The following is an 8,431-nucleotide window of genomic DNA, read 5'->3' as shown; positions in this document are numbered from 1 at the left end:
ACTCAGAGGTACTAGCTATGTCTTGAGAATCATCATTACAAATATTAACCAATACTGAACTATTAATTCATAGATGTACCCACCGGCAGAAAGTTCCAGTATATAAAGGCAAAAATTGATTTTCCAAATTTCTAAAAACCATTAAGTTTTCTTGAATTTTGAAAATGAAAGATAGTTATATTGCTAAAAAGAAGACCCAAAAACTTTTTAAAAGGTAAAAACTAGATCTATAAGTTGACATATTGATAACTAAATAAATGGCTATCTGTTAATTTTTATATACAATTCACTCTGGTAATAAAATCAACTTAGACACTGAGCCAAGTATGCTAAAACACTTTAGGAAGTTCAGAAATCACTGTTTGGCTTTAAATATCTTTGTGTCATTTCCAAATCATTTTTCCTGGGATTAAGAATATAAAAAATTTTCAAAACAACAATGAGATACCATCTCACACCTGTCAGACTGGCTATCATCAACAAATCAACAAACGACAAGTGCTGGAGAGGATGTGGAGAAAAAGGAACACTTGTGCACTGCTGGTGGGAATGCAGACTGGTGCAGCCACTATGGAAGACAGTATGGAGTTTCCTCAAAAAACAAAACATGGAACTCCCATTTGACCCTGTGATCCCACTTCTAGGAATATATCCCAAGAAACCAGAAACACCAATCAGAAAGGATCTATGCACCCCTATGTTCATAGCAGCACAATTCACCATAGCTAAGATTTGGAAACAGCCTAAGTGCCCATCAGTAGATGAATGGATTAGAAAACTGTGGTACATCTACACGATGGAATACTATGCTGCTGTAAAAAAGAAGGAACTCTTACAATTTGCAACGGCATGGATGGAGCTGGAGAGCATTATGCTAAGTGAAATAAGCCAGTCAATGAAGGAAAAATACCACATGATCTCACTCATTCATGGATAATAGAGACCATTATAATCTTTTGAACAATAATAGATACAGAGGCAGAGCTGCCTCAAACTGATTGTCAAACTGCAGCGGGAAGGCCGGGGAGGGTTGGGGGGCAGGAGGGAGGGGGGTAAGAGATCAACCGAAGGACTTGTATGCATGCATATGAGCATAACCAATGGACATAAGACACTGGGGGGTAGGGGAAGCCGGGGTATTGTCAAGGGCGGGGAAAAAAAGGACACATATGTAATACCCTTTGTAATGCTTTAAGCAATAAAAATAAATAAATAAATAAATAAATAAATAAATAAATAAATAAAAATTAAACAAAAAAAAAGAATATAAAAAATTTTATTTAAAATGTTTATGGACTTTTGAGGCTTATGGAGGGAAGCTTCTGAGATAAGATCCTCCCATTATTATCCACTTGTAAATTTACTGGCTGCTGGAGGCAACCAGAGGAGTTACCATTAAGTTAGCAGCTACTATGTTCCAGGCACCATTTGGCACTGTATAGTCACCAACTTACAGCATAATCATTCCCCAAATATTATGAGGTCAGTGCTATTACTCTTTTGTCATATGAGAAACCTGAGGGTCAAAAAGGTTAATGATTGATTCAAGGGTACATGACAATTTGGTGTCTGTGTGCTCGAAACCCATGTTTTTTTTACCTCTGGATAGTCCAAGGGGAATAACTAGGTACAGTACTTTATACTGCAGAGCACAATTTCTCCCCACATGACACTGTCCTAGGATGTGGAACATGTTTCTAAAAATAACTCCTTTCATCATAGAGGCATCCATCTGGTCTTTCTCCAGCTATTCCAAAGTCATTGTTTCCTGTACTCAGCACCATATATCTAAAAGCCAGTACTGCCGGAGGTGGGGGGGGGGGCAAATCTGCCACTCTGAAATTGGTATTCCCTATTAAGTGATGCCAGCCATGTAAAAATAGTAATAACTTACATTTTCATTGTAAAGTAGAAATTGCTCCTAAAGTCATGATCTCACAACATTGTGAGGATGAAAGGGCACATATTCTCATGAACCAATGAGAGAGACTGAATTTCAGATATGAGATATGGGACTTGTCCAAGGTCAAGGAGATGGGGTCTGGCATCATCGAATTCCAAATCCAGGGCTCTTTCTGTCATCTCAAACCCCTCCTATGGGTGGCCATCGCCTGCCTGGAATCCTCTGTAGAATGAGAATAAATAGATAATATTCAGAGAGACACAGAGAGAATACACTAATACAATTCCACACTAAAGAGCTTTGACATTGCCACCCCCATATCTAACTCCCATTCCTTAGTAACCATCCAGTTCCCTCAGCCCACATCTGATTGAGAGGAAGTTAACCCCAAGTCTGGCTTCAGTGGTAGAATATTAATCAACATAATCCAAACATCTGGTTAGAGGTCTTGATCAGGAAGGGGTATTTGACCTATCAGGCCAACAAGGTTGGAGAGGATGTTTGCTGCTGGGGACTCATGGGAATGAAAGGCTACTCTTTCCCCCTGGATGGCATATGGTGCAGATGTGAACCCTGGAACCACTGCAGCCATTTTGACGCCATGAAAGCTCTCTTTGATGACTATGTTAAGCCACTGAATCAAACAAATCTTGAACTCTACCCTACATGTGATTGACTCACTTATGCATCTATCTATCCATTCTTGCCCTAAAAAAGATCTAAGGCAGATATAGGGTAGGAGTCAATAAATTCCTTTTATTTTCAAGTCAGTTTGAGTTGGGCTTTCCTTTATTTCCAACCAAAACAGCCTCACTGGAACATGCATACATACATTTATACATTCTTGGGTAAAATAAATTTATTTTCTATTTACCAGTGCTTGGTGTCAGCTCCAACTAAGCCATCCCAATGCCACTGCTCTTGAGCACAAATAACTTAAGGCCTGGACCATTGCCTTCTGTCACTTTCTGCTGGGGCTATTAACCTGGTAAGCAGTGATCCTGGAGCCACTGGTGGCTGTTTGCCACCCTTGAAGAGAACTTGGCTGAGCATAACGCTAATTCAGAAACAAATAGAACTGAGAGATGACAGCAGGTGCCTAGTGATATTTTTCTCAGCACCTGGACCCAGCTGTGCCTGAAGTCCCTGACTTTTCAGTCACATGAGCCTTTCATTTAGGCTCTCTTCTTTTATCACAAAGGCCCAGCTTGGTCACTGTGCCCGTAGGAAGCTCTTGGGGAATACCTATTTAATTTTCATTGATTGTTTTCCTCAGGGTAGGTACTCTGAAATCCTCCTTGAAAACTCATACATTAGATTCTACCTCTAATTTGGTTATTAAGAGTTCATTTTGATTAACTTAGTCAACAAATGACTGACATCTATGACCTTCTTGTCAGCACCCAATAAGTGTTAACCATTATAATTTTTATTTTTAAAAGTCTTCTAGCCCTAGCTGGTTTGGCTCAGTGGATAGAGCATTGGCCTCTGGACTGAAAGGTCCTGGGTTCATTCCAGTCAAGGGCACACACATCCGGGTTGCAGACTCGATCCCCAGTGGGGAGCATGCAGGAGACAGCCAATCGATGATTCTCTCTCATCATGGATGTTTCTGCCTCCCTCTCCCTCTCCATTCCTCTCTGAACTCAATAAAAATTTTTTTTTAAAAAAAACCAATTCATCTTTATTCTCTTTAAAAAAGAAAAACGTCTTCTAGTCTTCTTGACCAGGCTGCCCCCCCCCCCCCCCCCCCCCCCGCCTCAAATGATGCTTTTGTCACTTGCATCTTTCCCATTTTGTTCAAATAAACATCTCCTTCAACAACCATCCTACACCAGTCCAAGACTCAGCAGGGGAGACGTTAGGGCATAGCAATCATTTCAACCTTGCACATCACTGAAGGCTATTCTACCCCCGCCCCCAACATAAATACATTATGTACTCTTTGGGATTACTTTATCTTGTAGTTCATTTACCCAATGTGGGGAAAGGACTTAAATCTCAAACTATTTAATGCAGTTCTCTTGACTGGACACACATCTCTCGCAAAGCCAGAGGTCACTTCACCTTCCTGAACAGGGCAAACATTCTATTGTTGTTCTCTTTCATGTTGACCCTTTTTATCTTGTTTTATGAAGATTCCTAATCAGCAAAAAGCATCGGTTTGTGTGAGATAAACCAAGTTTTATGGAGAGTTCTTTTAATGAAGAATCAGGGATGTTAAAGCTACTTACAGAATTCAAAAGTGATGGGCACTTGCTTGTTAAACCACCCATTATCCACATCTGTATTGAACAAAACAATTACAGGCTTGAAGCAATTGTGAGATGGGGGTTAAGTTTGCCTCATTTCCCATTATAGATTAAAGTGTTTCTCCTGGTGATACATTAATTGGTGCAAATGTTCCCAAGACTAAACATAGTGAAAAGAGCAGCAGCTAATTCAGTCAGAGTAGGAACTTGAGGCACAGGGAGTGGCTGAAAAGGCATAGACATTGTTACTGCATTGTCATCATCATCTTCATCACCACATCATACGTCAGAAGGTAGAGATCCCAGTGAATGAGCAGAGAAGCTCAAGATTGGATCTCATGGATGAAGCAAAACTTTGCATTTACTTATGGGCAGGGTAAGGATAAAGGAAGCCATCCTTATTTTTCATAGCAGTGTTGTTATAGATTGGATAGGTATCTCCTGTTTGACACCCATTTAAATAGAGGTCCAAGGCTCAATTGAACATAGATATATGAACATAGATCAGAACAAGAAAAAAATCAGTGCAATAACACAGGGCTTAGCTAGATCACTAAAAGTGAGGGCTGCAGAGTCAGTGCCTAAAGAGCAACGAGCTGGTACCTGGTTCAGGGCTTGATTCAAGAAGTCGAGTCATGTTTCGAGATCTGGAAGTTCACTAGTAGTTATCCCAAGCCACATGGAGAAAGTGTCCCAGACCAAGCTGAACACAGAGCCAAGGGCCAGTGCTCACAATGACCGGCCAATCTGAAGACAGAGGGCTTCAGGGTGACTGAATCCTCCAAGCAGGACACACGGAGTCTTGCCTTGAATCATCTTAAAGGCACTCCTGGTGCCTGACACAATGAGACGTAGGAAAGCTTAATGCAAGGATAATTAAACACTCTAACATTTTGTGAAAGGAGGCAGCAGGCTGTGAACTCTCTCTCCCTGGGAATTCTGAAAACATATATCTTCAGTCAGTGATTTAGGTCTTCCCTGGCTGGGACCTGCAGGAGATAAAGACTGGAACTTCATGACTTTTTCTGAATTGTCTCATCACTTTCATCTAATGTGCTGGAATACTTTACAGAGTATTTGGTGTTCTTAAGAGCTTTAAGAAAGGAATAAATGAAATAAAGTATTCTCATTTTCTAAAAGTCATTGAATTAGCAGATAACATGATACTGAATATAGAGAACCCTAAAAATTCCATCAAGAAACTACTAGAACTGATAAATGAATTCAGGAAAGCAGCAGGATACAAAATAAATATCCAGCAATCAGTTGCATTTTTTTATATACCCACAATGAACTATCAGAAATGGAAACTAAAAAAATAATTCCATTTACAATTGCATCAAAAATAAAAAATAAAAAAAATACATAGGAATAAATTTAACCAAGGATGTAAAAACCTGGACTTGGAAAATTATAAAACACCAAAGAAAGAAATTGAAGAAGATACAATAAGTGGAAGCATATACTGTGTTCATGGATAGTCATCCCTAACTGTGCCTATTGTAATGGGTCATTGATTGGTGCAATGGCAACAAAATGAAGTTTGCTACTGTTTGGGGCTCAGGAACTCTGCTAGTGAGTCCCCGGACCTCTTCTTTTAGCATGAGCTGTTCCCCTTCCCATTGCTGCACTGGGTGTAGCTGCTCACCAGGACTATTCCCTAGCCTTCCCTGGGAGAACCACATGACTCCTAGCTCATTGACTTGAATCTATGGAAGAGCTCTTAGAAGAAATCTGTTCCTATTCCCTCATTTTTCTGAAGAACAAATGGAGGTTCAGAACAGGAAACTGCCATGGCTAAGCTCACTCAGGTAGGTGGAGGCTGAGCCTCTCCTGTCTCTTTCACATCCACCTTCTTATTACTGACAACACTAAGAATAGCCATTGACATTGAACAACTACATGTGCTGGGCACTTAATGTATATCATTTCCAATCTTCACCACCATTCTGCAGTTAGGCATCATTGTCCCCTTTCACAGGTTGGAATATTAAGTCTGAGAACTTCAATGATTTGTCAGATACCACATCACTAATAAGTATTTGAGTTTGGATACAAACCCAGGTTTGTCTGACTCAGGAGTCCCTGCTCCTTCCCACCAAGACCTCAGCAGCACATGGAACAATTCCCATCACTCTCTGTCTCTAGAGAAAGATTCCTCAACACCCACTCTGGCCTTAACTATTACATCCTCACCCTCAATGGCTTCAGAAGAAGCTTGGTCTCCCACAAAAACTGTATAATCCCATGGAGTAGCCACTATGAAATCAGGATGTTTCCACTATTTGTCTACATGTGCCTACTACAGCAAAGCCAAGTCTCAGGAATTCCAACATCAGTATGAACAAGCAGTCTATTCTTCAGGACCAATCCTTCTTTGCTTTGCAAGAGTGACTTTCTTAGACTTCCTGGGAGTAACTCTACGTTTACAGTCTGGCACTGATCCTGACTTGAGCTTGGCAAGTTATAGAAGCCTTCTGAGTATCTGTTTCTTTGAGTGTAAACCAGGCTACCAACAACCTGATGGGAAAGTTATGAAAACAAAATCATGCAAATGTCCTAATACAGGGCCTAACATTTAGTAGGCCCTCAAGAAATGATCGTTTCCTTTCTTTTCCCTTAATTCTCTTGTTCTCTGCCCCTCTCTCTCCTCTAGTCACCATGGCCACTTTCCCTGATTGGCCAATCAATGTTCATGCCCCTGCTATTATCAGAGTTTCCTGACATTCTGTGGTCCTTCTGCCATTATACTGCCTTTTCTTTCTGTCTGACACAGAAGGACTCAGGGTAAAAATGGACCAACTGTGGACTCATTGGCTTGGGACACTTGGATAAGAGAGATCATGAGAAGAGGAAAAATGACTGAGATGACAAAATCAAGTATGTTCATGATAGAAAGACTATAGATTTGGTAGAGACTTTTAATGTTCATGGTATCTGATTCAACTCTCATTCCAGGCATATGGAAGTATTATTCTTCTCCATCTCCCTTGTAATTACAGTTCAGCGGGTCATCCATCTTCTGGTCAGTGGCTTGTGGGCAATGGTGATGTGAATCACTTTCAAGCCAGAGTATTTAGTTGCTGGTGCAAGGTTTTCCAGGCTTGGTCCTTCCTGCCAAGGTGAACTCTGAAGTATCATATTGAGATGAGGCATAATAAAATGATATAGAGTGACTACACAGAGCAGAGCCCATAGTGACCTACAGTGGAGACATGATGTGACCCACAGTTTGTTATCTTAAGCTCCTAAGAATTTGGGCATAACATAGAATACAGCAGTTCAAACCTTGGCTTTCATGTCACAGACTCTTGAAAATATTTTGTTACTTTTTTTGGGGGGTGGGGGGGGGAGGAGTCAGTTGTTTGTTTTGTTTATCTGTTTGGCCCTAGAAGCAAGTCAGGGCCCTTCAGCTTTTCTGGAAAAGAGCACTGAACTGAGGGACAGGAAGTCCCTGAAATGAGTTTTAGCTCTGACTCATCTACCAACTAACGGTAGGACCTCAGGTTATTCACAACCTCCAAGTCCTCACTTTTCTCATCTATAAAATAAGAGTTAGTATATCCCAAAATGGGGGATCCATAGCATCATTGGTACTTCAGATAGTTGCTACTCAAAGACTGGTCCAAGAACCAGCAGCACTGAGATTGTGTTAAAAATGTAAGTCTTTGAGTCTCACCCAGGCTTCCTGCAATTCTACATTTTTAACAAGATCCCAGGTGATTTCTATGCACATTAAAGTTAGGAGAAATACTGATTTTGATGGTACTAGGACTCCGCACTAAAAGGCCTATAATTACAGAGTTAGGAAGTTATTCCGTTTCCACTTATCTTTCAATCTGTCTGATTACTCCATGGAGAAAGTCTCAGTTTGATGCCAATGTGTCTTAATACCTCTCTCACAGTGGCTAATTTTCTTTTTTAATAAGGAGAATGCAAGCCTGCAAGTGTATTTAGCTTGACTATAATGGTATTGTTTTATTTTCACTGTGTTTATTTAAATAGTTATCTTATATTTAGGCAACGGATACCAGTTTTCTATTTAAAGTAGTGTTAGAAATCTCTTGAACACAAATTTACTTAAGTAGAAAAGTGAATAGATTTTTAAAAAACACATAATAAATGTGAAGTGTTTGCTTTAATGTTTCCTTCCATGTCCTGGAACTCCATTGGTCTGACACTACTGACTTCTCTCCACAACTTTATCATTACGCAATTTTATTCACTTTCCATGGTGTGTGTGTGTGTGTGTGTGTGTGTGTGTGTGTGTGTGTGG

This window comes from Myotis brandtii, unplaced genomic scaffold, assembly GCF_000412655.1.
Source record: "Myotis brandtii unplaced genomic scaffold, ASM41265v1 scaffold99, whole genome shotgun sequence".
Lineage (NCBI taxonomy): Eukaryota > Metazoa > Chordata > Mammalia > Chiroptera > Vespertilionidae > Myotis > Myotis brandtii.
This window is presented reverse-complemented; position numbering follows the sequence as displayed.